The following is a 9,616-nucleotide window of genomic DNA, read 5'->3' on the forward strand; positions in this document are numbered from 1 at the left end:
CTAAGGCAGGAGACGGACTTGAACCACATGAACACCAGGGACAATGGACTAGCGATACTTACCCTTCTGCAGACCTGGAGCTGGAAGAGGGTCATGAAACGGCACACTGCGGTAGATAATTGTTGGGACTCCCCTACACTTGTACCACCTCTGCTGCTACTGGGGATTGGATGACCGGGCACCCAAAACCACACCCAGAGCTCCTGGTAACGCACTGAAGACACCGAGCGAAGGGACAAGCCTGATAAGATACTTCCCACTTACACCCTGTTCCAAATTATTATGCAAATTCTATTTAAGTGTCACAAAGATTAAATATTTTGTTTTTCAGTTTAACTCATGGATGGCATTGTGTCTCAGGGCTCATTTGATCACTGAAAACAATCTTGGACACCTGTGATAATTAGATTGCCAGGTGAGCCCAATTTAAGGAAAAACTACTAAAGGAGGGTGTTCCACATTATTAAGCAGAGCACCATTTTCATGCAATATGGGGAAGAAAAATGATCTCTCTGCTGCCAAAAAGAGTAAAATAGTTCAATGCCTTGGACGAGGTATGAAAACATTGGATATTTCACGAAAACTTAAGTGTGATCATCGCACTGTTAAGAGATTTGTTGCTGATTCAGACGGGTTTGTGCAGATAAAGGCACATTGAGGAAGATTTCTGCCAGATCCAGGGCCGGATTTTCCTATAGGCTAACTAGGCTTCAGCCTAGGGCCTCAAGATCAAGAGGGGCCTACATTCAAATTGTTGGCAAAATTAAAATTACACTATTCTAAAAACACTGAACCGAAAACACTAAACCGAAAATAAGGAGAAATTCTACGCATATGATATGACCAGTGGCGTACTAAGGGGGGGCGGGGAGCAGTCCAACCTGGGTGCTACTTACTAGGGGGGTGCCCGGGGCAGACTGCAATGCTCTTCCTGCCGCGATAACCGAGACCGGCGGTCTGCAGCTTCGCAATGTGCAGAGCTGCAGACCATGGATCTCGCGTGCACTGCCCAATCAGAGCGTTGCCGCGGGTTACCACGGCAACGCTCTGATTGGGTCTCGCGAGATCCATGGTCTGCAGCTCCGCGGAGCTGCAGACCGGAAATGAGGGCCACCGGACCACCAGGCAGCCCCCACTGGACCACCAGGGTTTTAAGATAATTTTTTTAGTCCCCCCCCTCCTCATCACCCCCCTCCCTCTCACAATCACCCTCCCTCTCCTCATCACCCCCCTCTCACAATCACCCCCCTCTCCTCATCAGCCCTCTCACAAATCACCCCCCCTCTCCTCATCACCCCCCTCCCTCTCACAATCACCCCCCTCTCACAATCATCCCCCTCTCCTCATCACCCCCCTCCCTCTCACAATCACCCCCATCTCACAATCACTCCCCCTCTCCTCATCACCCCCTCCCTCTCACAATCACCCCCCCTCTCACAATAACCCCCCCTGTCCTCATCATCCCCTCCCTCTCACAATCACCCCCTCCTCATCTCAACTTTTTTTTAATTTATTATCCGTGCCACATTTTTTATAAAGGTTAGTACCAATCACAACATGTTTCATTTAACATATTGATATATATCACAGTAATTATGTATTTTATTGTCTCTCATGTAATTTACAAACTTAAAAATGGGAGGTGAAAGGGCCTCATAAGTGGAATAGCCTTGGCCTCTTTTCATCTAAATCCGGCCCTGGCCAGATCCATTCATCGGATCAAGTGAGCAGCTGCTAAAATACCATTACATAGCAGCAAACAGATATTTGTAGCTGCTGGTGCCTCTGGAGTTCCACGGACATCAAGGTATAGAGTCCTTCAGAGTCTTGCAGCTGTGCATAAACCTTCTATTCGGCCATCACTAACCAATGCTCACAAGCAGAAATGGCTGCATTGGGCAGAAAAATACATGAAGACTAATTTTCAAACAGTCCTGTTCACAGATGAGTGCCGTGCAACCCTGGATGGTCCAGATGGATGGAGTAGTGGATGGTTGGTGGACGGCCACCCTGTTCCAACAAGGCTGCGACTTCAGCAAGGCAGTGATGGAGTCGTGTTTTGGGCCAGAATCATGGGAAGAGAGCTGGTCGGCCCCTTTAGGGTCCCCGAAGGTGTAAAGATGACCTCTGCAAAGTACGTGGAGTTTCTGACTGACCACTTTCTTCCCTGGTACAGAAGGAAGAACTATGCTTTCTGTAATAAAATCATATTCATGCATGACAATGCACCATTACACGCTGCAAAGAATACCTCTGCATTAATGGCTGCTATGGGGATAAAAGGAGAGAAAGTCATGGTGTGGCCTCCATCCTCCCCTGACCTCAATCCTATTGAGAACCTTTGGAGCATCCTCAAGAAAAAAGATCTATGAGGGTGGGAGGCAATTTACATCCAAACAGCAGCTCTGGGAGGCTATTCTGACATCTTGCAAACAAATTCAAGCAGAAACTGTCCAAAAACTCACAAGTTCATTGGATGCAAGACTTGTGAAGCTGCTATCAAATAAGGGGTCCTATGTTAAAATGTAATGTGACCTGTTAAAATGTTTAAAAAGTTCAAATGTTTTTATAAGTTTGATTGAAATAGCTTTTGATTTCAGTAAATATGCTGCAAACACAACAAATGACAATTTTCAGTTCTTTACAACCTATAAAGTGTTTTGAAACTTACTGTGTGTAATAATTTGGAACAGTGCATTGTAAGTTTTTTATGTTTAAAAAAAATACTGTTATCATCAGGAGGTTTGTTCAATAAAATTTGAATTGTACTATTAATAGTTGATAACATGAGAATTATGCTGACTGTTATTTACATCAATTATTTAGGTAAATGAGAAAAATATAATTTGCATAATAATTTGGAACAGGGTGTATTGTTGAGGAAGTACTAGATAAGCTTTGTTTATTTAGCTGCTTATAATTTTGACCTAATCGGTTGCGCAGTTTTCTATTCCTAGACCCAGAACCCAGTGGTATACTGTTCTCAATCCATGCAAGACTCAATGTTTAACTAGCCTGTTAACTCACAGACACATCTGCCAAGCAATTTTCAGTCTGATGTCACTAGCCTGTATAGTTTCACGAAAAGTCAAGATTGTAATTAGCGGCTCGGTCACAAGAGTATAGCATGTCTTGGATAGCAGTCTATGTACCTTATGTATACACTACTACTAACTAATTTAACCGCGCTAGCCTGTTTAATTAACTAGCATATTGTACCCACACTACCTATACTGTTACTAGAGCAGCTTAAGTATTACCTTGACAATTGTACCTTACAGTAATGGGTGTGTTAACAATCTACTTATTCTTTGGGGGAAAAAACGGGGCAGACGCTTCACGAAGATGCTATCAACTGTATTGTTATACCTCCATTTGAAATGTATCTTAATTGTCCTCCCCTTCTTTCTTCTGTTCCCATGCAACTCTATGCCTCAATAAAAGAAAGATTGACCAAAAAAAAAGAAAAATTCCCTCGTGGCTCCACCAGGCATAGCTACAGCCAGGATACCTTCCAGGCGGTCCAGCCCCCAGCACCGCTGATCTTCCAGGGCACCTTCCCAAACTTCTGGGTCGGCTACCAGGCACTCGGTAACAGTGAGTACATACGAATGCGGTTAAACTACCGAATGGGGGACGCATGCACACGAACACAATTACACATTAACATATAGCTCGCACATAAACAAATGAAATAACGTATCAATAGGCACGAACACGGTCAAAACGAACCCAACTTCATTCTCCTGAAACATAGTAGTTCCCATAGACGAAAACCCATACGGCTACTATCACCTCATAATGATGAATGCAAGCTTTCCGTTTGGCTAAAGCTTGGTTACAAACTCTATACGAAACATGCACCAACACTGCCATCTACTGTCAAAAATTGCTAACTACGAGTAAATCCCAAACGGTAACTTTAGTGCGGTGAAAATTATAAATGGTTTTACTGGAATTGCCTTATATATACCAATACACGCTCATATTGTCATTATGTACTTTCAGAATTCAGATCAATACTCTCTTGTATCATCCTGTCACATTGATTTTTCTTGTATACACGGTACGTTGAAACTCGAGCGGATTCCAGGTGGTGGGGGGGGATGTTGCATGGATGTCATAACCTTGGTAGTTAAGATAATAATATATTAGACATATTTAGCTCTAAATGTTTAATACTTTTGTCATAGGGGTTAATGTCAGTATTAGGAGTACTAGGTAAAACCCCAGTAAAGAGTCTTGACATATCATGATACGATTAGATTCCAGTCAGAACTCCTATCAATCTCCAGTTCCTATTCAAATTGGTACGCTCACATCTGCCTGAATACACGATCTGTACCACAAATATACAGACCAGTAAGTTACATTTCCTATTATACCTCTTTCCGGCACAATTTAAAAGTTACGTAAATTTTCCACACTAACAGAATAACTTTAAATAGAGCAGCCTGGGGCGTGTCCTTGACTCGGACCGGGGCGGACGCACGTGCTGATTGCTCCACTTTGTGAGAGCTTCTACTGAGCAATTAAGCCCCAAAGAAGGGCACCAACTCCCCAACATGTCACAACCCAAGGCCAAGGGGAAGAGAACTACGGAGAGGTCAGAAAAGACAAATCTCTTCGACCTTGTGGGGGACAGGGACAAAAAGGTTACAGCCAATAATATTACAGTGACAAAGATGAACACTCCCAATGCAAACAGACAATCCCCTCCTCTCTGCCTGTGAGATAATTGAGTCAGCTGACTTAATATCTCAATTATCTTCAGGCAGTAAAAACATATTTTTCCCAAAACTTGGAAAGTACCCTAAAACACATAGTAACCCCGTAAAAGTCACATCTCCTGATAGCCCTGATCTGGGTTACCAACATATCCAAAAATCACCCAGATCAGTTCAGGGGTTTTCGAATTTTATGGAAGTCCCATTTGACCGACCACACACGAGGCTCCTGCTCAGAAACAGTTCCATGAGTTTAGGCTGTGCGGTCGGTCTATTTCGAAAAGTCATAAAAACGAATAAATGCACGAACGGAGCCCCCTGGCTCATAGTAGCGATTGTTCCCCCGGTTCGTGGGAACCAAACTACCGAACAGCGTTCTCCTGGCTGTTCGGGAAAAGGAAGCCGGCGTTCATATGGTTTGACCAGTGTTCGGGAAGTCGGGTGTCAGATTTAAGTTCCAGACACTCGACGACCAAGTCCCGCTGCCTCCTTTCATGCAAACAAGATGGCCACTGTTTTCTCTCGCACGTGGCATTTGGCTATACGAACGGCGGCCACACAAGGAGAGCACTTAATCGACAGTTTTCTTTGAAGATAATGAGCCAGGGGGTGGTGGATGTTCGGTAGTTACAGTTACCGAACCAATAAAACATAAAAAGTCCCGAATGGTAATAAAAGTCTTGAATAACATGCTATTTTCTTCACACACCTAATCTCTTGAAGATTAAGCATAAGCTTAATTTCAAGCCCTCAGTCTGCTAGGTCCAGAAGTAACCCAACCATACTTAAAACCCCTTAAAAGGAAAAACGGTTTACCCAGGTATGTATCACTTTGAATTAATATTAAACACTCACATATTCATGGTGAAGTTACCAACCATAGTCTTGGTTATCAACAGGTGATACATACTAATAAATCAGACATCCCGTCAAACCATAAGACCCCTTCAAAAAAGTTAACAGATATGTTACATCCTTCATACCTTTTACCCCAAGCATCGTTAACTGGCATTTAGATTACTCGAACAACCCCATATACAGATTAAGGTACTTTGGAAATTTCCGCAAGTCCAACACCCATCCTCACATAGAGGTATTTTCGTCCATCAGTCCAAGTCATAGATATAGTCTCGCAACACTCTGTTAAGAGGTTTAGAAATGGCGTCACTTTCTTATCCTTTTACCACTTATCAAGTTCCCCAGAGGCCTACACCCTGCCTCCGTTTTAATGGCACAGCACAGGGCCAAATCACAGACAGCGCCTCTATTAGCCACTTGGCAATTAGCAGGGCCTCACCATCTCACAAGTAGTTAAGTTCTTTGCAACCTGGCATTTAAAGAGATGCCAGTTAACGCAAGTCACAAATAACCATATCAGGATAAGTCTTACGTTTAAATTTCATTATAGCATGCCTCACGTGTCAGACCAAGGAGAGCACTTCTCCCTACCCAGCACGCCAGCTAGACCACCCCCTCCAACTACAGCCCCTACATCAGGCGAGAATCAAGACCCTTCATGTCCCTGTTCTTTAAGATAATGGACAATCCCAAAGATCGCCGATGGCGCAGTGTCGGCCTGGGGATACAAAGTAGCCCTGGAAAAAAATCTATGCCAGCCCATAAGTCATTGTCCTATGTAGTGTGTGTTATATACACACACACACACACACATATATATATATATATATATGTATATATATATATATATATATATATATATATATATAATTGGTATATTTATTTTTCCAATTCAAAATTAGTCCTTTCAGGGTAATTAAGTTATACAGTAAAACATACACACATACAGACACGGACAATCTTACTGATGCACACAAATAGGCTCATTGACAGACAATCTCAATGACACACACAGACAAGGTTACTGGTACACACACACGTTAAGAACAGACAAACTCTGATACACACACCAGCTTACTACAGACAAGCTCACTGTCACACACACACGCTCACTACAGACAAGCTCACTGATGCGCACACACTCTCCCTACAGACAAGCCCATTGACACACACATGCTCCCTACAGAAGAGCTCACTAACACACAGATTCACTACAGACAGGCTCAGACACACCCATGCTCCCTACAGACAAGCTCACTAACACACACACATGATCCCTACAGACAAGCTCACTGACACACATACAAGCTCACTCACTAGCAAGCACACACACACAAATGCACTAGCAGGCGCACACACACAGAAGCTCCCTCACTAGCAGATGCACACACAGAAGCTCACTCACTAGCAGATGAGCACACACAAAGACATCCACACATTTAGTACAGACAAACTCTGATACACACACAAGCTTACTACAGATAAGCTCACTGTCACACACACATGCTCACTACAGACACGCTCACTGATGCGCACACACTCTCCCTACAGACAAGCCCATTGACACACACATGCTCCCTACAGAAGAGCTCACTAACACATAGATTCACTACAGACAAGCTCACTGACACACGCATGCTCACTACAGACAAGCTCACTGACACACATATGGTCACTATAGACAAGCTCACGATCACACACATGCTTACTACAGACAAGCTCACTGCACACACATGCTCACCACAGACAGGCTCAGACACACCCATGCTCCCTGCAGACAAGCTCACTAACACACACACACGATCCCTACAGACAAGCTCACTAACACACATACAAGGTCCCTCACTAGCAGGTACACACACACAAACTCACTAGCAGGTGCACACACACAGAAGCTCCCTCACTAGCAGATGCACACACAGAAGCTCACTCACTAGCAAATGCACACACACACAAACACACAGAAGCTCACTCACTAGCAGATGCACACATGGAGGCAGACATCCACACACACAGAGGCAGACAGCCACACACAGAAAGCCACACACACACACACACACACAGGCAGACAGTCACACATACACACACACAGGCAGTTACACACACACTCACACAGGCAGACAGTCACACACACACACACACACACACACTCCTGCTTCTTACCTCCACAACCCTTGGAGACTGGTTGTTGAGGAAGCAGGGACTCCTTCCTGCTTACCATGCTGCAGTTACCCAGCTCATTTAGCCCCGACATGCTGCACTGTAAGCTCTGCCCCGTCGCACACTAAGCTCCGCCCCCACTGCGCGATAAGCTCTGCCCCTGTCGCAATATTGGGATATATTGGGGTTTTTTCTTTTGTTTTTTATAATCCTGGCCGGCCATGTGCGAGCTGTGTCGGCCGCCTGGCGCCCCTTGCTCCCATGGGGCCCTGTGCGGCCGCACAGCTCGCATTTGGCCGGCCGGGATTACAGGAGCCTGATCAGTGATTAGGGCTGTCAGCCCAGTCTTAGGTGCCACGGCCCACCGGGAAATTTCCCGATAACCCAGTGGGCCAGTCCGGACCTGCTGAGGCGTAGGGGCATACCTTATTGTGCCACCACCAGAAATGCAGAGTTATACAGAATTATGATGACCAGTACGGATAATCCACAGCCAGGGTCCAGTACTCAAGATAACTTAATGACACCCTAACAGGGATTCAGACCACAATAACAGCCATGCTGCATCCATCAATAATTTGAACCAAAGAATAGAAAAGTTGGAATCTCCAGCACCAGCTACCGTGTGTCCCCCAGATATCCCTTCAACACAAATCATCGACCAAACTGTCTCAAAGGGTAATGTCACAGGTACACAGAATTCACAGGGTTCCGCTACACACATCATCACACCAGCACATATGGTCCCTCCCAACATCAAGAAAGACATATTGGAGGGAAAGGACGTAAACTTCATGTCGTTACTGATTGCATCACAAGACATAGTAGAAAACAAGACATACAACTACGGTGACCTGTCAGTGGTGCTCAAAGCCAAAGATCCTAGGTTAAGTAAAAAGTTGTCCTTACCAGACTTTGTACTAGCCTTCGGGTTATATAGAGACGTAATATGCTTCAATTTTCCTCTCTAGAGAGGAACTGGACTTGACCATGCCCAAGTTGGTAGATCTGGGGAACAAGTACGGTGGTACCAATTTCTACGATTATCACAAATCATTTTCAGCCAAGGCAGTGCCAATCTTTGCCCAGTTCAACATCAGGATAGATTGGAGTCACGTGGACACTGAAGTGTCACTGACAGGCACACACACTCAGATACACATACAGTGACATACATTCAAAGACTGACACACACATTCACTGACAGACACACACATTCACTCACAGACATAGTGACAGAAACACTCGGACACAGTGACAGATATGCACACATTCACTCACACACACACACATTCACTGACAGACACCCTGATACTGACACACTCACGCACTTACAAAGTATTATATATATTTTTAACATTGTAATCCACCCAGCCTCCCTACCTTTGGGAGAGCTGGAGTGGATTCTTCCCTGGGGTCCAGTGGGACTTGCTGTTGGTGGCTGGGCTTGCAGGCAGGAACACAGTTGTGGCAGTGAGAGAGCTGTAATCCTCCTGCTCACCTCCCTCACATGCCGCTCAGTGATGCCGGGAGCCAGAGTGACGTCATATTCCGGCCCTCGGCGTTACTGCGGGGCGCGAGAGAGCTGAGAAGGAAGAGCACAAAGGAGAGTGCTCCCTGTTTCCCCTGTGATAATTTGAAAGTTTCGGAGGGGGCCAGCTCTTGGGCCCCCATGAAAGAGGCTAACAAGGCAAGGAAAATGCCTGGTTAGCCTTGTGGGAAATACACCACTGTATACACACACACACAATACGCATTTAAAAACAGTTTTATAGGGTCACTGTAACTTAAATGAACACTCCACACACCATATGGCCATAGTGACCCCTAGTGGTGAGCTTAAAGGAACTCTCCAGTGCCAGGAAAACAAA

Source organism: Pelobates fuscus, chromosome 2 (assembly GCF_036172605.1).
Source record: "Pelobates fuscus isolate aPelFus1 chromosome 2, aPelFus1.pri, whole genome shotgun sequence".
In the NCBI taxonomy this organism is placed as follows: Eukaryota; Metazoa; Chordata; class Amphibia; order Anura; family Pelobatidae; genus Pelobates; species Pelobates fuscus.